Here is a 25,246-nt window from a genome sequence, read left to right on the forward strand (position 1 = left end):
TAGCTTCTCTTTTTATAATTTGTCCATTTTCCCCATACATGGAATAGAGGTAAATTTTTTTAGTCCTGAGACTGTAGAGGGGTATTGATAGATTTTTATTTTAGTGTTTTAAATTTCCGTAATGGTAATAGCACAGGGTTTCTAAAATGACATGATTTTGGGGGGTGCCTGGACATAATCTTCAGTTAAGTGTCTGACTCTTGGTTTTGGCTCAGGTCATAATCTTATGAGTCATGAGATGAGCCCCACATCAGGCCAAGCACTCAGCGTGGAGTCTGCTTGAAGATCCTCTCCTTCTGCCCCTCTCCAAACACACTCGTGCTCACAGGTGCAGCTCGCTCAATCTCTCCGTCTCTCTCTCTCAAATAAAATTTAAAAAGTTTTAAATGACATGATCTGGTAAATTGGTAGCAGCCTGGTGCTGTCAGGGTTTTTTTTTTTTTGTTTTTTTTTAAATTTATTTGTTTGTCAGAAAGAGAGAACACAAGCAGGTAGAGTGGCAGGCAGAGGCAGAGGGAGAAGCAGGCTCCCCGCTGAGCAAGGAGCCCCATGTGGGACTCGATTCCAGGACCCTGGGATCATGACCTGAGCCGAAGGCAGCCGCTTAACAGACTGAGCCATCCAGGTGTTCTGTGGCAGGTTTTTTAAGGAGGAGATTCTTTTCTTCAAATTCATGACATTTAAAGGGCTCACATAATGAGCTTGGATATTTCTTTTTTTTTATATATTATTTCTTTTCAGTGTTCCAGAAATCATTGTTTATGCACCACACCCAGTGCTCCGTGCAATACATGCTTTCCATAATAGCCACCACTAGGCTCACCCAACCTCTCACACCTCCCCTCCAAAACCCTCAGTTTGTTTCTCAGAGTCCATAGTCTCTCATGGTTCATCTCCCCTCCCAATTTCCCCCAATTCACTTCTCCTTTCCATCTCCCAATGTCCTCCATGTTATTCCTTATGCTCCACAAATAAGTAAAACAATAGGATAATTGACTCCAAAACCCTCAGTTTGTTTCTCAGAGTCCATAGTCTCTCATGGTTCGTCTCCCCTTCCAGTTTCCCCCAATTCACTTCTCCTTTCCATCTCCCAATGTCCTCCATGTTATTCCTTATGCTCCACAAATAAGTAAAACCATAGGATAATTGACTTTCTCTGCTTGACTTATTTCACTCAGCATAATCTCTTCCAGTCCGGTCCATGTTGATACAAAAGTTGGGTATTCGGGGCGCCTGGGTGGCTCAGTGGGTTAAGCCGCTGCCTTCGGCTCAGGTCATGATCTCAGGGTCCTGGGATCGAGCCCCGCATCGGGCTCTCTGCTCGGCGGGGAGCCTGCTTCCCTCTCTCTCTCTCTCTCTCTGCCTGCCTCTCTATTTAAAAAAAAAAAAAATATATATATATAAAAAAAAAAAAAGTTGGGTATTCATCTTTTCTGATGGAGGCATAATACTCCATTGTGTATATAGACCATATCTTCTTTTTTTTTTTTAAAGATTTGTTTATTTATTTATTTGACAAATCACAAGTAGGCAGAAGTAGGCAGAGAGGCAGGCAGATAGAGAGGGAGAAGCAGGCTCCCTGCTGAGCAGAGAGTCTGATGTGGGTCTCGATCCCAGAACCCTGGGATCATGACCTGAGCTGAAGGCAGAGGCTTAACCCACTGAGCCACCCAGGCACGCCCTGGACCATATCTTCTTTATCCATTTGTCAGTTGAAGGGCATCTTGGCTCTTTCCACAGCTTGGCGACTGTGGCCATTGCTGCTATGGACATTGGGGTACAGATGGCCCTTCTTTTCACTACATCAGAATCTTTGGGGTAAATACCCAGTAGTTCAATTGCAGGGTCATAGGGAAGTTCTATTTTTAATTTCTTAAGGAATCTCCACACTGTTTTCCAAAGTGGCTGCACCAACTTGCATTCCCACCATTTTAAGAGGGCTCACCTTTCTCCACATCCTCTGCAACACTTGTTGTTTACTATCTTGTTAATTTTGGCCATTCTGACTGGTGTAAGGTAGTATCTCAATGTGGTTTTGATTTGAATCTCCCCGATGGCTACTGACAATGAACATTTTTTCATGTGTCTGTTAGCCATTTGTATGTCTTCTTTGGAGAAGTGTCTGTTCATGTCTTCTGCCCATTTTTTGATATGATTATCTGTTTTTTGTGTGTTGAGTTTGAGGAGTTCTTTATAGATCTTGGATATTAGCCCTTTGTCTGTAGTGTCATTTGTGAATATCTTTTCCCATTCCATGGGTTGCCTCTTTGTTTTGTTGACTGTTTCATTTGCTGTGCAGAAGCTTTGGATCTTGATGAAGTCCCAAGAGTTCATTTTCCCTTTTGTTTCCTTTGCCTTTGGAGACATATCTTGAAAGAAGTTGCTGTGGATATTTCTTTTTACTTCTGAAATCTCACATGCTTCTCTCTGTTTCTTCACTAAATTCAGAAGCATTAATATCAAGAGGTTCCATGTTCCTTCTCCCTGGAGTTTAGAACTGGCATTTTTAAAAGAGCATAGGCACCCCCTACCCCAACCACACCCCCTTCAGGAAATATGAAGGGAGAATTGGTCTGGAGCCACTGGCCTAGATTATAAATATCAAAGCCCAAACCCCATTATAGTTAGAAGAATCCTAGGAGTGATCTAAAGCTAAATTCCATTGCTGTGTGATTCATGATGATCTAAGACTTTTCATCTGTTTTTCATTTTCTGAAGATTGTGAAGTTGGTTGCTATTATCGACAATGTTTAGGTTTAAACAATTAAAATTAAGGTATAAAGATACCTGTGTATGTCATGTGCAGGCTTTGCTCATTTGTTGGCACAAGCTCATTAAGCAGAGGTTATGTGGCACAAGTGTATCTTAGATAATATCTAACAGATTGAAAAATATCTGAAGTCACTTGGAGGGTTACTAAGTAAAATTTCACTTACTTAAACAATTGGAGTAAGTATTCTTGAATTTATACAGATTTAAAATCTGATATAATTTGGATTTTTAAATATGAGGCTTTGTAGTATTATTTATTTGACCAAAGATTACATTTCATAACTTTGATTTGTTAGAATTTTGAAAGATGAAATCAAGAAAGCGAAGATATAAAAACTAGAGTGGAATTTGAAAATAATAGAGAAATATACTTTGAGAACTTTCATATTTTGGAATTCTAAAAAATTGTTTATGAATGAGGGGTAAAAAGGTGCATCTCTTACATTCTGAATTTCTTTTTTTTTCTTTTTTAAAGATTTTATTTATTTATTTTACAGAGAAAGAGAGATCACAAGTAGACAGAGTGGCAGGTAGAGAGAGAGGAAGAAGCAGGCTCCCTGTTGAGCAGAGAGCCTAATGCTGGGCTAGATCCCAGGATCTTGGGATAATGACCTGAGCTGAAGGCAGAGGCTTTAACCCACTGAGCCACCCAGGTGCCCTTACATTCTGAATTTCTGTTCATTGTTTTCTCTATAGTGAGGTCCTTTGCAAGTCACATTTGGTTATATAGCTCCATCATCTCATGTGTGTATATTTATTGTTTAGTGACAATGTGTGTATATTTATGTTGAGTGACAGCTGTCATATATTGTGTCTGAAGAAAATTTGTTAGTGACTATGGAATTAATTATTAGCCCTTATGAAGGCCAAAATACTATCAACATGGTTCATGGAAATATCCTACCAGAAAGATATAAATGTCCCAATGGCTTATAAAAAAAATTTAAGATAGTGTTAAAGCACAAAAATGATATTTTTCTTCTAAAATTATATGCATGAATTATGCTATCTAAAAAAATTCTTGAACAAAAGGATATTTCATTTTGATTTTTGATTTTGGAAAGTGTATTTATTTTTCACAGGAATATTCTATTCTAAAATGCCTGAATGAACTAAGCCTTTTAAGAGGATTTTCACGTTTTCCACTAATGATAAGGAAGTTAAATAAAAGACTTTTAACTAATAATGGGAATAATTTTGCTGTCCTTTAGTTATTACATTAGAAATTTGAAACCAGAAGTCAGTTAAGTTTCCATAACAATCATCTCTATTTACAAGATGAATAATACATTTCAGTCTGGGTTTTGGGAAAGTTCTTAAATAGTAAAATATAAAACAAAACAAAACACACACACTCACACACACACACACACACACACACACACACACACAAAACATAACGTTTTTAACTAGAAACTTGGCCATTATTTGCATTACAATGAGAAGGTGTGATATTACCAGTGATTACTTGGCCAGCTTGCTTCTGATTTCTTGTCTCTGGGAACACAGGAAAGAACTCTTTTGTTGATTACATTGCAGATTCCTATGGTTCACCTTAATATATAATAAACTATCATAAGAAAATATAGGAGATTTTGTAACAATCTGGTAAGAAGATGGAAGAAGTATTGTGTTCTGACAACATTCAGTCAGCATGTAGAAATTTGAATTAAATGAGTTTTTGCTGCATTTGTTCCCATTACTTTTCTGAAAATTCATACTAGTGCGACTTATACATTGTCTATAATAGTGCCTGCTACATTGTAAACACTCAGTAAATATTTGTTGTATAAATAAATGAAAGATATTTTTATTTGTATTGGTTTTGAAAATTCAGATTTCTAAGTTTTTATTAAAAGTACAGTTTCCTTCCCCTCAATTTCCAGTACTTGACAACCACTGATATGTTTCTCTCCCTGCAGGTTTTCGGAATGTCATATGAGTAGAATCACATAGTGCTTTGTCTTTTGTATCTTTTTTAACTGAGACTAAATCTTTTGAGATTCATCTAGGTTGTTGAGTGTATCAGTAGTTTATTGCTTTGGTTCTGAGTAGTGGTCTATTGTGTAGATAGACTAGTATTTCTTATTGTTCATTCACCATGGATGGGGATTTGAATTGTTTACATTTTATGACTATTATAAATGAATGTGCTATAAAATCCACATGCAGGTCTGTGGACAAATATTTTCATTTCTCTTGAGTTAATGCCTTGGAATGGAATGGCTTGCTCCTATGGGAAATGTGTTTCACTTTATCGGAGAGTGGCTCTATAATTTTCGATTCCCACCAGTGATGTGTGAGAATTGCCATTGTTTACAGCCTTTCCAGCACTTGGTAATGTCTGTCTTTTTAAGGTTAGCCACTCCAGTGGATATGTAGCAGTTTTTCCTTGTGGATTAATGTACATTTTTGAAGACTGATGTTAAGCAGTTTATGTGCCTATTGGCCCATTCATATGGTTTCTTTTGTTAAGTGTTCAAAATTTTGCTAATAATTTTGGGTTGTTAATTGAGTCGTAAGAGTTTCGGATACAAGTCCTTTATTAGATATATGATTTGTAAATATTTTTTCCCAGTGTATGACTTTGTTCTACATTTTAGGCATTTTTATTTCACTCTTTACATAATTTCATCTGTCATGTAAATGCCCCTCCCCTCCAAAAAGGACACATTGATCATTTTTTTTCAATTAGATCCTTATCATATTTATAACTATTTTATGTTCCCATATGATATTTATAATATTTTGACCATGTTGGAATCTGGTCCTGTTGGCCATGTTATCTGTTAACACCTGGAATAATTTTTCCTTTTTGTGTTCAGTAATTTTTTAATTGACTATGAGGTATTGTGTGCTAAAGAACAATAGAAACTAAGGTAAATAGTATTAACACCCATAAATGGTCACTTCTCTCCTTCAGGCTGTTAACATAGGCAGTCGTGTCAGTATTGTCAGTAGTTGAGCTAAATTTGAATTTTCTTGGTGCTGTGGTTACTGTGAGTCCAACACAAACTTCAGACTTCTCCAGTGTTGAACTACTGTTACCTTGAGCTTAGGAAGTCTGGAGTGCAGGAGAGTTTTCATAGTGTTTCTAATCTATGCTGGATTTTCATTCCACACTGCACACCTGAGCCCCAGGGCGCTCTCTGTGTTCTTGCCTCTTCCCCAGCAGTGGGCTACTGCTGCTTGTTACTCAGGGCAAGTTTCTTGGCTGCAGGGGAGTTGGGGGTGCTGGTAGAATGTGGATTGGTACCTTCCTTCCTTCTCCAGCCTCAGTTTTAGTCACGTCTTGTATGCCTGAGCTTCAGGAAAGGGCCTTTCTTAGGGTTCCTGTCCCTCTCATAACTTTTTAAAATCTGCAGTGATGAGTCTTGATAGTATCTTGTTCTTCTACATAGTTGTGCTAAATTCTTTTATATCTTTAAGTATAAGTATTCTCTATGGTATTGTAATATCTACAGTATTTTGGTGGTCTGTTTCTGCAGCTTATTGTTTCTACTGACTCACTACTCATGGCTTTTCCCCTTGTAGCTATAGTGATTTTTGATTATAAGCTCATGTTCATTGGAATTTTATCCATGAAACTTATTTGAAAACTACTTTTAAATAGTTTTAAATTTTTAATTCTGTTGCCAAGAGTACATAAATACAGACTTGTATATAGAAAATATTAGGAGACTTTTTTCTTTTTCCTCATTCCATAGAGCAAAGCCAGACACTGTTGATCACTAATGGGAATTTTTATTTCAACCTCTGGGGCTTTATGTGTTTCTGTTGTGAACTTTATTTTTTGTTCACTGAACATGGCTTGTTAAAATTCAGGCTATAGGCCACCAGGTAATAGACATTTCTATGGCTAACGCTGACTCCAACCTTCACTTCCTATCATTGCAGATCTAAGGAATTTTTGTACTTTGAAAAATACTTTTTTGTATTTTATCAGCATTTTAAGATATTTTCTACTTCAGTGAAACTTTATCTGAATATCCAGTTTACCCTGTTTCTAAAAGTGTAGCATGTAGGGGCACCTGGGTGGCTCAGTGGGTTAAAGCCTCTGCCTTTGGCCCAGGTCATGGTCCCAGGGTCCTGGGATCGAGCCCCGCATTGGGCTCTCTGCTCAGCAGGGAGCCTGCTTCCCCTCCTCTCTCTCTGGCTGCCTCTCTGCCTACCTGTGATCTCTGTCTGTCAAATAAATAAATAAAATCTTTAAAAAAAAAAGTGTAGCATGTATTTGCTATCTTCTCATACCTCTGGTGTAACAGTTGATCTACTGTATCATAATCATGTGTTTTATTTCTTTTCAGCCAAAACTCGAATTTTAATAGGTTGCTGAATGTGACTTTTTACTTTTAAATCCCTGACCAAGCACAGAAAATGTGGGAGGAGGTTGTTTAAAGAGCCTATACTTTTCATTTATGTATATATTCAAATATGTATGGACTGGAAATACATCAGCATTTATTAGCTGTGTGACCTTGGGCAAATTATCATTTTTTTTAAAGTTTACTTGTTTCTTTTAGAGAGAATGCATGAGCCAAGGGTAGGGGCAGAGGGAGAAGGAGGGAGAGAATCTCAAGCAGGCTCCTGCTAAGCACGGTGCCCTAACTCGGGGTTCCATCCCATGATCCCAAGATCACGATCTGAGCCGAAACCAAGAGTCAGATGCTCAACCAACTGAGCCACCCAGGTGTGCCACAAATTACCTCGTTTTTAAGTCTCTTTCTTCACCTGCTGAATGAGATAGCAATGCCTGCCTTTTTAAGGACTAAATTAGACTTTGGTTATTGTATACCTGAAACTAATATAACATTGTATGTTAACTGTACTGGATTAAAAAAAAAAAAAAAGACCATGATTAAAAAAAACAGTCTATGGAAAATATCCCTGTCATGTCATGTAGTAGGAATTCACATGTTAATATCATCGTCTTCCTCACTTAAATACCTGATGAATTTTCCCTATGTTTTCCCCTTTGAGTTCTTCCCTGTAAGGAAGTTTAAGTAATATAGTAAAAATGTCTCAGCCATTTGGTCCTATATAGCCAGTTTTTTCTATTTAATGTTTAAATTCCTTGGACAAATATTTTGGAAGTGATGACTTTTTCTGACTTTTCAATAATGAACTAGATAGAAGAGTTTCATGATTAGGGCACATGGAAAATCTCAATTCAGTTCAGCTTGGCAGTTTCAAGAAAAGCACAAATTATTACTTTACCAAACTAGAATTTTATTTTCTAATTAATTTCTATGAGTTTTGTAACTCTGTGGATTATAAACAAGATACAGAAAAAAATTACTGATTCTCTTTGGCTTTCTAGTCCTTTTAAAGCTAATTTGTAAAGTGGTGTCATTGTAATAGGGTTGTATGGTGACAGATGGTAGCTACAGTGAGCAGAGCATCAAGGTACAGACTTGTGGAATCACTGTGTCATGTACCTGAAACTAATGTAACATTGTGTGTGAAATGCACTTCAGTTTAAACAAAGCGAATTTGTTCAGAACGACTTTTAAATGTAGTCTAAATACACAGTTTCTTACTGGCTATTGTGATGCCTTTTTACCAAACTTGAGACCACATTAATAATTCTTTTTTTTTTTAGTTAAGATATCAGGTGTTTGAGGAATTTTATGAAGTCAGTTCTCATTTGTTCACTGTAATTATGAAGAAGTTAGGATAAAGGGATAGTCTCTAATACTGATTTTAGGAAGTAGTTTTAATTTTTCTGTTCAGTATTTTTCTCCTTTAAAAGTCAGATGTGTTGTCAAGTATGTAAAACGAAACTTTTCATACTCTTTTTTTTCAGGCAGGGGGAGGATGGCTCCTTGTTGTGGAATGGGTGAGGAACAGTGAAATTAGATAAAGGCAAGGAAGACAGAGTAGAGGTGGAGGGAAAGTCAAGTCTGACCATTCCTCATCCGTCTCTAAAAGATCAAAAGCACCCTTTAATGTAATTTAAATGTTCTTTTTAAATGAGTCTTTTTAATTTGCATATTATGGAAATGGAGCGTCAGAGAGTGGACTTACACTCATAAGAACATATAGCTAGTTAATGGCAGAGCCAGGACAAAAGGCCACTTGTGACTCAGCTGTGTGATTCTAAGAAGGGTCTTTAATCTCTCCAGACTTGCTATTCAAGTGTCAACTGGGATCGTACATGTTTTATAAGGTCGTATGGAGGAAGTGGAGATCATGTATATTTGTGTTTATGAAGTGCTTATGTATACCAGGTGCTCCATAAATTTTTGTTTCATCTTGGCTTACTGTAAATTACTTTTTTGTATGTGAACATAATCAATAAAAAATTTGGCAGTAAACACAGAATTGAATATTTTATTGTCTTCCACTTTTTAACAAAAAGTGCAGACTGGAAGTAAAACTTGTTTTGGGAGATTCCCTAACTCATTTTAGCTTGAAAAAAATGTAAGTTTTCTATCATCTTTAGATGTTCTGATTTTGGTCAGTGCTTTATTGCCTTGGGTCAGATATACCAATTTATACAAAAAGCATTTTCGAAGACTTTTCCTTGTCCTTTCTGGGTTTTTTTGTTTTTGTTTTTGTTTTGGTCTCCTTGCCCTTTCTTTTATGACTTGTTCTTATGCAAGCTTTGATCCTCAATGAATGACCTTAAAAAAGAAAGGGAAATATCAATGAAGCTTAAAACCTACACTTTCCACTCAAGTTTTCTTCCAGATAAATTTACAGCGTTCTGAATCTTACCTTTGTGTTTGACCCTGATTGAAAAACTCAGAATTTTTCTTGAGCACAACAGCCTGATTCCACTAGTCACATTTGAGCTTTACACTACTTCCTTTGCCCTTTTAACAAACACATATTCCAAGGGTTGCATTGTTTTAAATGGATGGAGTAAGTCAACATTTTCTTATTTGGGAAAACTTGGTTTTATTGATGACATGGAGTTTGGTGTTTATTTATGACATTCATGGAAAGCGTTTTGCTTTAGGTCAGTAACAGTGTGCAAACCACAACTGATAAACTTATAAAACAAGATTTCTTTTCCTTCTCTCAAACTTGTGGGTATACCTAGTTCAGTATTTTTCCTGATCAGGCTAAGTAAAGAATTTAAAAACCAAGGACCTAGTATTCAGAGGTTATATGCATCCCTGTATTTATAGCAGCATTATTTACAATAGCCTGTGTCCTTTAATAGATGAATGGTTAGCAAAGATGTAGTGTACACACACACACAGAGGAATGTTACTCAGTCATAAAAAAGAATGAAATCTTCCCATTTGCAAGGATGTGAGTGGAGCTAGAGAGTATAATGCTTAGTGAAATAAGTCATTCAGAGAAAGACAAATACCATGATTTCACGCATATGTGGAATTTAAGAAACAAAACGAATGAGCAAAGAAAAAAGACAAACCAAGAAACAGACTCTTAACTATGGAGAACAAACTGATGGTTTCCAGAAGGGAGGTGGGTACAGGGAGGAGTGAAATAGGTGATGGGATTAAGGAGTGCATTCATTGTGATGAGCACTGGGTGATATATGTATGGAGTTGCTGAGTTATTGTATTGTACACCTGAAACTAATATAACACTGACTATTTACTGGAATTAAAATTTAATTTAATTAAAAAAAACAAAAAAGAAACGGAGAACTTAGGACCGGAGTTAGGCTCATTTAGCTATTTCCTTTTCCTTTACTTTAACAGTGGGGCTCTTAGGAAGACATAATGTCTAGATGTTTACTTGAAAGATTAATATTCCTTTTATTTTTTGAAGTTTAAATGGATTTTAAAAGTTTAGTGTAGTTAAAGTCCAAGCTGAGAGCATGTACAGTAAGGAAAGCTACTTATCTTGGAATAGTTACCAGACTGTATGTTAAAGACTTCACCTGCTGAAAATGAGCAATAAAATATCCCAGGCAGTATATATGAATATGTAATTAAAATACTTGTGCTACTAAATAAAAACTTTTCTTCTGTAATATATACAGTTGTACTTGTCACTTCATAAATTCTCTGTCTCAGCTGAATAAATAAATGAATGCGAGTTGATATTGAGGTTTTTAATTGGTAGTTGGTTTTGAAATATCAGTTTATAAGTTTTAATTAAAAGGGCAGTTTGAGCTAGGGCTCAAGGTGTGGCCTGTGGGTCTGCGAGATCAACGTTATCACTAAGTCTCCAGGGAAGAGAGGAAGATGGAAAGATGTTGGCTGCATGGAGGAGGATTCCTCCTCTGCCTCACTTTCTACTGGCTGCTTCAAGGAAGAGGAGACAGTTTTACTACCAATCACTCAAGCTTTGACCAGCATGGGGGCAATCTTATTACCTTTTAAGCAGTGTTTAACAGAAAAGTTTCCATGCAGTTTCCGCCCTCTTGTCCACATCTCCATCGCCCTGTCTGCCGTCCTGGAAATGGTGATGCTCAGCTTCAACTGATGACTTCATTCCTGTGGCTAACTTATGATATGCTGCGATCCACTCCTCAGGTGGAATCTGGAGGAATATGGGGCCATCAGGAAGCACAGCATAGCAACTAAAACCTGTGGCTTCCAGCTACCTTCAGTGAGGAGTTCATTCATGGATGTGGATCAGGCACTTGCAAGTCACATGCTTATGTCACCTGTAATGGTTGCATCAGATATGACAAGCCAGTGTGAATGGTCAGCATATGTAATCTGGACATCTCTTTCCCTCTTTGATGAACAGAACTGCATTCTCACCTTCAGCTCTTTCATCTCAGCAGGTGGCCCAGCCTGAATTGATGAGCTTTCTGGGGTCCAGTGGCTTTCTGATTGTCACCAATGCCTTCAGCTTCTTTCTGCCTGCAGAAAGTGAGAGTCAGGCCCCATTCAAGAGAACTTCTGCTGTGGTACACTGTCTTTCTCCTTATGATAAATGACTTATTCCTGGCCACTGGCACCCTTTCCCCATCAGTGTCCGCTTTGCCCTGTGTCTGTCTTTGATGGGGCAAGTCAGCATCCTGGGGACCGTTTTCATCACCTCTCTGCTATACCTTGCGATCACCCAGCCACCAGCTTGTTTTTACATCGTACTAGCCCAAAGAAATGCCACCCCACTACAACCCAGAAGAGAAGTAAGGGCCTGGGTCTCACTCCCACCTGCTGCCTGGCTTGAGGAGCCAGTGGAGTTGTTGGGAAGAGTACCTGGTAACAAGGAGGCATCAGCAAGGGCCAGTAGGAACACAAGGCTCAGAAGCAGCACTGGGTGCACCTGTGCGTGCAGTTCAGCCACACAGTGGACGCTGTGCTTTTCTATCTCTACCTCCTCTTTATGGCCTCTCCCATCATCATGGTCACTGTCTTCTGGAAGAACTTGGAAGATGCCCACCTACAAACCTCAATTTGGAGGCTCTCTTGCCTCTAGAAACTAGCTGGGCTCCAATCCCGGTTTGGCAACCACCTTGTTTTTAGCTCATCCCTGTATGCAGTTTCAGACCAGACCCAGACCCAGGTAGTTCCCTCTGCCCTCAGAAGTTACTTTCTTGTTCCTGCATGCTGTTAGCTCCCTCAGCCCTCCCATGAGGTCTGCCGAGCTCCTCAGGATTCAGGCTCCTGGAATACTCCCTTGGTTGAATCACCCTCAATAAGCCTCTTTGCGGGGGCCGGGGGGAGGGGGACGGGTAGAGGACAATTTGACCTTATTTTTTGAAGATAAATTTTTATTAAAATTCAACTAAGTCTGTAGTAATTTTAAATAATTTTATTTGCTAATTTTTGCTAAGAAAAACCTAGGGGTTTTCTTTAAGTAAAAAAATTTGTGTTTGATAGTGGAAATTAAGGTATGAACAGTATTCCTAGGGAAACATTTAAAAATAAGTGTTTTTAAACATTTAAACATTAAACACAAATAATAAATAATAATGAATAACAATGTGACATTTGGGTATGCCAGTGTTAGTTTTTCCTTTATTAAAAGGGTCCTAAAGAACTACAGATTATGAAAATAAGGAAGCCGTATCCCTTAAAATGTTACATAATTCAGAATGACCTTTATTTTCCCCATATTAGCTGACATTTTCCCCAGTTTTTTTTCTTTTCCTGAATTGTCATGGTTTCATTGCTTAAAATGTGTTAAAGTATTTCTATTTAACTGTTTTTCTGAAAAATACACCTTTTGGACTCTTGATAATGATTTCAAGTGATTTTGAAATGCTAGATTTCTTTGTGATTAATTGGTTACAAATCTCACAGTAGTAAACATTCATGGATTCACAATAAAAGTGAAGATGTAAAGGAAAGGGAGGAAGATGTGTGCTTGAATCATTATTGTTAAGTTTTAGTTAGGGCTTTTAAAGAAATGCAGATTAGTTACTTAACGCTTTTCTAACATTTTATTATAAAAGCACAAAAAAGTTTTAAGACTTATACAGGGAATACCATAGTGACTCCTTTATATTTGCTTTATCACATATGGATCTATCCTGTTTATTCATCAATCCATCTTTTTGCTGCATTTCAGACAAGCAGGCCTGTCTCAGCACACTTCAGCTCTTCATTATGCATACCAACAATCAGCATTCAAAAGTGCTTTGTCATTGTTAAATTTAGATAAAGCAAATTTAGAATGGGCTGTGTTTTGACAAATGTATACATCTGCGTAACCCAAACTCTTATGAAGATGTAGACCATTACCATGACTTGAAACAGTTTCCTCCTACCCCACTCTCCTAAACCACCCCCACTTACTGTGGCAACCACTTTTCTGAGTTTTTTCACCAAAGATTAGTTTTGTTTGTTCTAGAATATTATATAAATGGAAACATACAATGTGTACTTTATGGTATAAGGCTTCTTTCTCTGAGTGTGTTTTTGGGTTTCATCCATATTGTTGCAGTTAATCTGCTTCCTTTTTATGGACACCTGGCTATTTCCTGTTTGTGCTATTACGAATAAGCTTCTGAGAACAAGTTTTTAGTTGCTGGATATTTATTTACATTTGGTTATCTCAAGAACTTAAAAATTAGAGTGTTAAAAATTGAGCTTACCCAAGTGTGTATCTTTTCCACAAGTCTGTATTTCAGTGAATGACACCACCATTCACAGTGTTGTTCAAGCTATAACCTTGAGTGTCATCCTTGACTGTTTGCTGTCCCCGGTCTGTCATGCATAAACGCATACAAAGTGCTGCCAGTACTGTCTTCTTCACATTCACTCCCTTGGCCGTAGGACTGTAATCATTCTCCTGCTTGAAGCCATCCCTGTCTTTCAGCTGGATTGTCAGAACAACTTCTGAACTGATTTCCTTGCCACCTCTTTTGGCCTCCTTTCCTTTCTTCAAACTACTGTCACTCATCTTTGAAAAAGTACACATTAGATCATGTTACTTACCTATTAAAACATGTCTAGTTTCTCAGTGCTCTTAGGATAAAAAAGTAAAATCCTTATCCTACTTTGCAAGTCTAACTCCTCCTGCATCTTCCCTGGTCTCATCTTTCTAGCTACACTGGGTTTGCATGTCTCTCATGCATCTCACTTTGAGCTTTGTCCTCCTCTTCTGTGAGTCAAGCTCAGTAATTGGATTATTCCCATTTCCACACAATTGTGTTCTACTGTCTTCCATACTAAAGGAAAACAAAACTGCCTGCATCAGTTCAGATTAGAATTGTCTGTGGAAATAAAGCAAAACAAAATGACTGCTGTTTAAATAAGTTGGAAGATTGCTTCTCATAAAGGAACAGTGTGGGTCTGGTGTGGTGACAGTGCTACCCAGAGACCTAGTAAATCAAGGCACTTCTACCTATATAGTTCCCCACTCCTGGGTTACAGCCTTTATCTTCATAATCCAAGTTGGAACTTCTGGCACCACATCTAATCAGCAGGATGGGAGAAGGGACGAAAGACATTGAATCATGAGATTTCCTAGAATCTCCTAGCATATCTTTAGGCAGAACTTCGTTTCCTAGCCATACCTACCTTCAAGGAAGTCAGAGTAGTTATTTTAGGCGTCCATGTGCCCAGCTAAAAATTGAGGATTCTAATTAGGAGAAAGTGGACATTGGGGTAGGCTCTTTGCAACTACCATACTTCCCTTGATGTCACATTCCTTTCCAGCCACCGTCTTGTTTTTCTGCTCCTTGTTAAGAGTCAAAACTTCTTGAAGGAGTTGTCTAATTATATTCTACTTCTCAACTCACAGCAACTCCTGTGTTCACCCTTCCACTTACATGGTTGTGTCAGGGTTACCCGTGATCCCAGTGTTTTAAAAATCCGAGGGATACTTTGAAGTCTTCATCTGACTTCATTTCTTAGTGGCTTTCTGTTCTTTTCTTTTTTCCTTGAGGAACTCCTATATGGGGATTAGCATGGAGTTTTTCCTTTGTCTTCTACGTCTTCATCCTCATCTACCATCATTCTGGAAGTTCATTCCCTCTCTGACGTTTTCATCATCTCTTCTACCCAATGTCTAAATGTTGACATTTCAAGGTTTATTTTTTAATTAAGTAACAAATAAGAATCTTCATTTTAACCATTTTTAAGTGGCATTAAGTATATTCACACTGTTTTACAGTCATTATCATCATCCATGTTTGGAACTTTTACCTTCTCAAAGTGAAGCTCCATGACCAGGAAACAAGACCCATTCCCCCTAACTCCCACTTACATTCTACTTTGTAAATTCTCAGGGTTCGTTTCACATCTAAATTGGAAGGACCTTTGTTTCTTCTTCATGTCCTTCATAGGTGAAAACCTCAGATTCCATGATCTTAAATAACATCTAATTCCAAATTTTTATTTCCAGTTAAATTTTTTCCCTTCTGATCACTAGATTCTTATTGCCTTAGCCTGTTATTTCCCCTTGGCTGGAAATCTACTTCAGTGGCTCATAGACTGGAAAAATGTAGCTTAACTGAAACTTTTATGTTCTGAGTCTCATTTGGTCTCTTTTTTACTTCCAGTCTCGGTGATGGCACCAATCAGAAGCCTGACTGATAACTTGATAGCTCCCCTTCCATTACTCCTCCCCAGTCAATCATTCAGTAGTTTTGGCTGTTCCACTCTCAGTCTACATTGATTTGCTTCATTTCTCTTTATCTCTACCATCCTGACCTTTCTCCATGCTCCCATTATATCTTACTTGACAACTGCCATGCCCTCCTAGCTCATCTCTCTACTTCTGCCTGCCTCCTTCAATGTGATCTGTAAAACACAAATAAGGTCATGTTCCTCCAAGGCTTAAAGCACTTCATGGCCTAGCTAGTGTTGTTAGAAGGAGACCCAGTCCCCTTATCCATGGCTCTCCAGGCTTTATATGACTTGGCCCTTATGTCCCCCTCCACCTCACGGTTGCCCTTTTCTCCTTCCTGCTGGTCGTCTTTCATTTCCTTTAACGTAGAGTTCCCTCCTGCTTCAGGGCCTCTGCTTGCTATGTTCTTTCTATTTTCTTGACATCTTTCAGGTCTTGGCTTAACATTCTTAGATTGTCTCACCTAATACAAAGTATGACCTCTTTTATTGTTCTGACTCAGGGCATCCTGTTCTTTTTTAACCCCTTTCCCACTTAAAAAATGATTTCCTCCCCCTTCCTTTACTTCATTTCTCCCAGTAGATTTATTTTATTGTATTTGTTCATTTCCCCCAGTAGACTGTAAGTGTGATCAGGAACTGTTTAAATTCTATTCACTATTTATGTCTAATGTTTAATGCAATGACTGGCATGAATCTGTCATGCAGTAGGTATTTAGAAATGAATGAATCCTGCTCCCTCTTCCTGATGTGATTTGCATCACCCCCTTCGAGGTAACTGTGTTTCATATTATGGCTCATTTCTTCAAGGTATTCTTCCCTAATTAATAAATACATGGCATCTCTCTGTTAGGTGATACCATTGCAATTTTTAAGTTTCTTTTATGAAACTTTTTATGCTCTGTAATTAAAGTAAGGGTGGTTTTGTTGTTGGTTTCCCTGACTATACTGTCAGCCTTGTGAGAGCAGTGGCCATAACTATTTGGTTTTTTTTTTTTTTAGGATTTTATTTATTTATTTGACACAGAGAGAGTGAGAGATCACAAGTAGGTAGAGAGGTGGATGCAGGCTCTCTGCTGAGCACAGAGCCTGATGTGGGGCTCGATCCCAGGACCCTGAGACCATCACCTGAGCCAAAGGCAGAGGCTTAACCCACTGAGCCACCCAGACACGCCATAATTGTTTTGGTCCATCATTGTTGCTCTTCAGTTGAGCATAGTGCCTCATACTTATCTTGTTTTATAAATGAATTTATAATGGCAAAATATACCTCACCAACTGTTTCGTATTTCATAACACAGAATAATGCCATTTTATCAGCAGTGAATAGGTATTGAAAATTGAGGATGTAGAGAGAATCTTAATTTCTTGAAACCAGCATTTAGAAAGTTTAGTGGTTTCTAATTGGATTCTTCTTAAATGTTAAGAACCTAAAAATTCACAAGGGAAAAACTGTTACAAAATTTTACTCTAAGAATCACATGAAAACATCTGAAATATTGCCAAATCTAATTCTCCAGTTTTGAAGATTAATGAAATCTTAGTACATCTGAATGTTTGTCTTTCCAGTTTTCCCTTGTGACATCATTAGTGCACTTAAGTTTCTTGAGTAGCTTTTTTGGAAATTTTCATAATCAATTAAATTCATTTTTAAAATGTATAAATTCTTCAAATATTACTCATAATGTTTTATGAGTTCCACACTTTTTTCGTATATCAGCTTTAAAATTAATTTTACAGAAAAATACATTTATAGTGCAATAGGTATTTTCTATCATGCTGTACCAAATTCAGTGGGGTAATACTTTAATTTTCTGGCATCCTCTTGGAAGTGATAATTTCTGAACAGTAATTCAGGAAAATTTAGTGGTTTTAAAATTTCTAGCATGTACAAGGGATAAATTTATGTTGGGCTTAACTGGACTTAAGTTTCCCAGCAGCCTTTAGCCCTGGGCCTTTTCACTAAATGCCCTAGACCCAGAATCAAGTGCTGGCCTATAAAGCTGTCAGTTCCTTCTTCCTATGATCAAAGTCCAGCTCATTATAAAATGCCTGCGGCATGGAATTTTCTGATTCTGGTAGAGACACCATCTGCTCACTTTTTTCAGTATTACTGCATTCTTTTTATTTATCTTTTAACGCATCTCAGGTAAACAGAAAACAAGCAAATGGCTTGCTATTGTATTTGGTATACACACATGTTTAGTTGAGGTTATATCTTTTATCTAAATAGTGATTTTGAAATAAATTATTTAGCTGCCAACATTTTAAAATTAAGGAGATTTTACATTCTGTCTGGTTTGGTAGATTTTCTGGAAAAATCTGAAAGTCTGGCTACTTTGGGTCAGTTTCTGTACATGCTGGTTGGAGCTAGTGATGTGCTCCTGTTTGCCTCACCCTCTCCTACTCCTTAATTCCTGACGTGAAAGTCTGGTGTCAGTTATCATTTATCCTTGCTTTTATACTGTCGGTTTTCTCATGATGGAGTAAAATAATTCTTGTGCCCATATCTATAGGTCAAGGGAAACTATGAATGAGGGGACAGTGGATTCCAAGACAATGAGAGAAGATGTATTTGTTTGGGGCAATGAATAATTTTTGTTTATTTTTTCTTTTGTGTAATATATATTTGAATTAAAAGCATGCACTGTGCCCATTCATTCCTAATGGTTCCTTGCCTAGCTTCAATTGACATTGGAGCCAGACTCTTGACTTAGATACATGATCCTATAAAAAGAAGGTAATTCCACCTTTGGTTCCCTCAAAGGACAGTAGGTTGTTCTAGAAGCTTATAGCTGTCTTACAAATGAAATGCTCAGGCATGTTCTTTGTGATTTGTCAAGAGGGTAGCTGTTGTTGGCTTTACCAATAATTAGGCCTTGTAAGACCTGGCAAGTTCACTGTAAGTAAAACAGTCTTTGCCCTCAAAGATAGTTTATCTTTGAAGGGGGTTGAGTCAATTTAAAATATAAATATAAGTTGCCTAAGAAAGACAGTATAGCAGCTCTGAAGAGGGTAAGATTGTATCAAATTGAGGGGATCTTGAGGTGGTTTTTATGTTTTGAGATGAACTGAGTGCTAGAGATAGCGGGACAATGGAACTGCTCATAGAAAGGGGAAAAAAAAAAAAAGATGGGGATTGGGTGTGGACCAGACATAGTGGTGGTGATGAAGTTATGGGGACTGAGGAAAAGTAAAACCAAAGAGGTGGATTGTAGCCTCATTATGGACAGCCTTAATGTTAGGCCAAGAAGTTTGTGCCCAACTTAAGAGGTAATGAATGAGTCCTGACAGACTTAAATTACAGTGGGGAAATATCAGAACTTGTGAGTTGAAGGGGAGAAAACTGGAAGTGCTCTTGCTACTTGTGAAGCCATTGGTGGAAATACTCAAGGTGGTCATTACTTGGATGGAAGGTTGTCTTAGGTTCTGGGCATAGTTTTGGAGAGAGAATCACTAGGTCTCTGCAACTGACTTGATATAGTAGTGTGAGGAGTGGGAAAGATGAGGGACCATGTTTGAGAGTTTCTCCCGAAGGGAGACAGGAGGCCATGAATTTCCGATGGGCAGCTATAAAATGAAAGGGCCTCCATAAGCTTGGGTCCCTGAATGACTATATAGAACCAAGCCCTTTGCTGATGTATGCAGTCCATCTAAAAGGAGAGAAATTTTTGTTGTGTTCATCCCCTGACATTTGGAATTGTTATAGTAGCATAACCAATGCATACATCTTCATTATACTTTTTTTGAAGCAAACTTTTCTTGAACCCAGTACTTGTTTCTTTGCCTACTTACCCAGTACAGCCTACATAGAATTTTATCTTATTCATGTCTTGGGGATGCCATTACTGGTCTGCTATTGTCCTGATCGGTCGTCACCAGCATCATTGCCACTGGAGCTTACTAAGTTTGCTTGAAGAAGATCAGAGTGACCTGGGTAGTAAAATGTGTTGCCTAAAAAATCATATAGTGTGAATTCATATAACTGGAATAATGGCCTTATGAAAAATCAGAGGCTAGAAAATTACAATCAAGTTTTGGTAACTTGATTTTGCTAGAGATATCAATACTATTACTTTTTTTTTCACAAGTTGTATGCTGTTTAACCATTATATTCAAGTCATATACAAGTTACATCTGATAGTTCAAATTTAATCTTTTTATAGCTACCTATGATAATAGATATGATAGAGATCTGGTTAGTCCTGGGGAATTATAATAAGGTGATAGCTGGAGAATGAAATGACTTGAAGGGGAGCGGGCTATGGACATTGGGGAGGGGAGGCGAACCATAAGAGACTATGGACTCTGAAAAACAACCTGAGGGTTTTGAAGGGTCAGGGGTGGGAGGTTGGGGGAACAGGTGGTGGGTGATGGGGAGGGCACGTTTTGCATGGAGCACTGGGTGTTGTGCAAAAAGAATGAATACTGTTACGCTGAAAAAAAAATAAATAAATAAAAAGGGAAAAAAAAAAAAAAAAAAGAATCATATATCCTATGTCCCAGGGGAACCAAGAAACTGGCTCTTCACTAACACTATAGGTCATCACAAATAACCTCCCATACCCTGTGAAAATTCTCTTTGGTTTGGAGCACAGCTTAAAGGTGGGGTCCATGCTTTCTTTCACCCACAGTATTTTTTACATAATTGAAATAGGTAACATTTAGAAATTAGAAGATTTAACACAAAAATCTAGCTCATCTTTTTTAAAATGGGCAAGTGTGGGCCCCTGAGCGGTGCCAGATGTAGGCTAGAATGGAAGTGACAGAACACAGGCATCCCGCGGTCCAAGCCCATACTTGGCCTAACTTGCCCCTCACTATACGGAGAGCTTCTCCATTATTAGGCACATGTACCTTGGGAGAAAAATTCTGTCAGTGATTTAGAATTTACTTTCATTTAAGGAATATTCACTCAGTTCATTTATTCTGATAAGCAGATTCCACAAGGATACCATTTTTTTGAATGAGCTTAAAGGAGACTGTGTAGATGGAGCGGCTGTGCTGGATTCACTAAGTGCTGAATAATTGTAAAGTCCTTTGTAATTGTTGCCTCTTCTGTCCCCTTTGTCTAACTACTTTATCACTGTTAATTACTTGGACGATGCTTCTTAGATCCTAAGTGCTAAATTCAAATGTTTAAAAATGAACAAGATATAGTTTGTTGGCCAAACTCCTCTTTGGTGGGAGTGGTAAAATGAGCAAAGAAATAAGCACTAAAATGTTGCCACAATGGAGGAGGGGAGAGAGGTGACTTCTACCTGGGAGGGTTGGGAGAGTTTTCGTAGTGGGGGCACATCTTAACTAAGTTTTGGTCAGTATGTAGGAGTTCGCTGAACTTTTTGAGATAAATAGTGTCTGTAGTGTAGAACAGTTTGATACCCTTTATGAATGATTCTCAATGGGGGCATAACAGGTAGTCCTCACCTTACACAGCAGTGTGGGACCATAAAAGTGACCATGCAAGCTGAAACTGCAAAGTGTTTTCAATCAATGGGAAAATTGAATGCTGTGAAAATTCTAAAAATTTTTGTGAAAACATTAAAGATTTCCCTGTCAGTGATAAATGTATAGGAAAATGAAAAAAGATATTAAAGCTAATATTTAATGCACTGTATTTTAATGTTAGAAATATTAAGAATTAATGTGTCCGTTTCTTTGTAAAAAACCTTGAATAGTTGGAACCATGGCTTTTTTATTGTATAGTTTGTGATATGGAGGGAGCATTTTTTCTCTGGCTCAGTGAATTGTTGCGATCATAAGTCTTGATCAGATTGCAACATGTCATCCTTTGTACTTTCAAGGTGTGGGATATCTCCCAGAGTTTCTTTAATGTGAAGTTTTTTGCTGGCATCAGCTCCTCCTTGTCATAGTCGCTTTCATCATTTATGTCCCTGAGTGTGTCTTCACTCAGTCTCCTCTGGCTGCATATCCTGGCCCCTGCAGCAACGCCAGTGTCAACATTCCTGTCGTCCCCTGTAGATCTGGTACGCCTGACGTCTGACTCAAGTTTCACTGTACTTTTATCTTGGTTGGCCAGTCTCCACTTTTGATTATCCATTTTTGTAAAATGTCACTTGTTTTTGACCCTGGGAGATAAGAAGTCAGTATAACTCCTTACTTTGCTCTCTGTGCATGAGGTATTTACAGATGTGCAGTGAGTAATCCCCAACACACTTCGAAAGAAACTATGCGATTCGTCACTGATCAGGATGCATGTTATATATGTAGTGATTTGTATACTGAAGAGCTGGCAGTGGAATGTGTATTTGATGCAACTACTCACAATTAATCTACTTTGGTAACTGGAATGTAAACTTGTCTCGTTGGGGGATTGGTGTTGTTTACCTAAGCTGGGTAACTAAAATTTGTGCATCTTGGGACTGTGCAAAGCCAGGACTGGTCTCTATGGCCATCTTGAGTGGGTTTGTTCTGCCCTTTGTTGAAAGTTCAACATCTGTAACCCTGGCCAGTGTGGCTCTCTGTTGTGTCACTGTGACAACCAAATGCTTCTGACATTCTCTCTGTCGCATGGGGGTGGTGGTCCTTCCCTTGATTGAACCATTCTGGGGCCATCCCTGGTTACTCTGTCATGAATGAATCAGAGTGTTGAGGGGCAGCTGTTGGGCTGCTAGTAAGCTTTCAGATGACCTCCTTATAAGTATATGGTGCTTTCTGCTTACTTCATAAGCCAAGTGGGTCAGAAATTGCTCTTGCCAGAGTCACAGGACTTCGATTTTAGCCAGACTTTGCCACATACTTATCTGCCACTTAACTTCTTTGGTTTCTCATTTCTTCATCTGCCAAATAGGTTTCACATATCTGATTTACAAGATTATGGCGTGGAATACACGGGAAATGTATATGAATATTAGACAAATGTGAGGAATGGTTCTGGAGATGACGAGTAACTGAATCAGTGAGATGCATTTCTTGGATTTAAAATGAAATACAACAGAGCCTTCTAATGTCTCAGCAAAATAAACATCCTCAATTTTTAGACACCCCCTCGTGTGAAAAGTTCACTGCTTTCCCATCACTACTTTTCAGGGTTTTCTAGTTCGCTCTTTTCTCACGTAGCTCCCTTCGTGATGAAATGTAGCAAATTGACTCACCGTCCATTAGTACATGAAGTAACTTTAAACAGCCCTCTCCATGAGGATAGACTTTATTTCTCTATCGATATAAGGAAAATAGAGCACAAATGAGCTGGGGTTTTGTGTGTGTGTATGTGAAGCAGGCTGCAGATGGCTCCCAGCTGGTAGCCATTTTGAATGATGAATTTTCAATAGTTTAGAGTATAAATGTCAAGTTAGAGTGTTCAGCGTTCTTTTCCTGGTCGAAGAATAAATATTTCAAGTAGAGTCAGCACAAATAGACTTGTCGTTGGTTGATCTGAGATACTGTTTACTTACCTGTGGATTTTTAACTTTATGTCTGGATTGAAGAATTTGGTGAAATAAGCACGTTAGTAGAATTGTTGGTTTGGCAAAGGTTTCCATCATCTGTAAGATATTATCCTATAATTGCTGAAAACTTGCAAAATCTGCAGTATAGTGAACATTGGTAGATATATTCTCTTTCCACATGGTGGACGAATCTGGAATTTGCTGGAGATGGAAAAACATTTATCATTTGAACACTGGGGAATATAAGTAGAAATTATTTTTTATCGTGGATAAAACTATATGTAGAATTTTATTGGATTTTACTTGTTTATTTTGTTCTAATTTCAACAAGTTATTTTGGTTAAGTAAAGTTATTTAAATGATTCCTTGTAAATCTGTGATAGAATTTTTTTCTATAGCTGATAGAACTTTTTTCCAATTAAATTCCAAATTCCAGCCCATGTAAACCTTATTCTCCCTTGCCATCTCTCCCTCCCTTACTCCCAATAGAAACTAAAACCAAAACAGGAACATATAATTCCATGTTTATTAGGTATCTTTTTAATATTAAAAAAGCAGTGCTATTATTCTTTGATTAGGGTACATTATGCCCTGTTTTGAGTAGGAAAGTTAAGATGACTAATTAACTGCCTAAGCTGTTAAATATCCACAGCATGCTATCTTCATCAAATTTTTTTTAAGATTTTATTTATTTATTTGACAGAGAGAGAGAGATCACAAGTAGGCAGAGAGGCAAACAGAGAGAGAGGGGGAGAAGCAGGCTCCCTGCTGAACAGAGAACCTGAAGCAGGGCTCGATCCTAGGACCCTGAAATCATGACCTGAGCCGAAGACAGAGACTTTAACCCACTGAGCCACCCAGGTGCCCTTCGTCAGATTTTCGTAGGGAAAAAGTAACTTTCAAACCTGAACTACAAAAACACATATTCTTTCTGATATAAACAATTTTAATTGCTTCATATGTTTCAAAATTGATATTCTTGGCTCAAATACTTTTGTTACTGTAAGTATTTTCCGTTCATCAGATCTGAGATTAGCATAAGAATTAAGTTACATTTCCATTATTAATCCCTTGTAAGTAGTGATTATAACAAGTCTGACAATGGAAACTTCAAATAAGTTATTTTTCAAATACTTTTATCTTTAGATGAATGCCTCCCAAATCTCCTCTCCCCATGACAGAGAATTGCTGCTTACAATAAAAGAATTAAAGAAATGTAGCAGAAATTGGTAGAATTGAGAAGACTCTCTCTCAACAGTGAAGATGTCCATAAGTTGAAACTGACCTATTTGAAATGGCATAAACATATAGCATCCAGAATGAGTTAGAACAAGTCTTTAAAATATTTAAGTTGAATCATTTGAAACAATTGAACTTTGATTTCTGTGAGGGTAGAAACCAGGACAATGATATTAAAGAAACAAAAACAAAAACTAATTGGCACTCACTTTAGGATTTTTCTCCCTGAGACAGAAGATAGTCATTTTCTTCTTGGAGATTTTGTGGTTTGTACACCAAGGCACTCCTTTACCTAAATGACACTGTGATACATGGCTTCTTTGCTCTGCAAGGAAGCACTAGCCATTTTCAGCAAGTTTCCCAGCTTTCAGTTCAAATTTCACACATCTTATGTTTTGCAGAGGGGCTGGTCAGAGTTAGCCACTTAATTGAATTATTCCTTGAATGCAAATTGAACATTTGGACAGTATCCTGGCTTGCTTAAGAATTGGAGCATAACATGGGTTTCTGGAAAGTGATTTCCTTGTAGGAATTAATTGGATTGTGGAAAATGTATAATATCCTTTTGAAAAGGTGTCAGTGTTTTCATCCATTATGAGATCCTAAAAATTGAGTGCTTTAGTGGTCCCATTTCTGTAATTTTTAAAAAACATCACTTCAGTACTTAAGATTTTTTTTAAGACCCGTCTGGATTTTGTGAAGATTCTAAAAGATCGCCAGCAGCTTCTGTTACGGTTTGCCCGTGATTAGCTCCTCTGTCAATGTCCTGATCTTTTAGATGTCACAGGAACTTGTTATGTCAACAACCCAGTCTGCTCAGTTGCTCAGTGACTTTTATAGCATTTGTGTCTACACCTAAGCTCTTGTTCA

The 25,246-nt window shown here is 37.8% G+C and overlaps 1 protein-coding gene and 1 pseudogene across 3 annotated transcripts in view; both read left to right on the forward strand.

Annotated features, from left to right (window-relative positions):
- BICC1 (BicC family RNA binding protein 1) overlaps window positions 1-25,246 on the forward strand; it is a 279,797-nt gene that overhangs the window by 118,860 nt on the left and 135,691 nt on the right. The gene's annotated exons all lie outside the window — the stretch shown is intronic.
- LOC123955534 lies at window positions 11,438-12,129 on the forward strand (annotated as a pseudogene).

This window comes from Meles meles, chromosome 13 (genome assembly GCF_922984935.1).
Source record: "Meles meles chromosome 13, mMelMel3.1 paternal haplotype, whole genome shotgun sequence".
Taxonomy (NCBI): Eukaryota; Metazoa; Chordata; class Mammalia; order Carnivora; family Mustelidae; genus Meles; species Meles meles.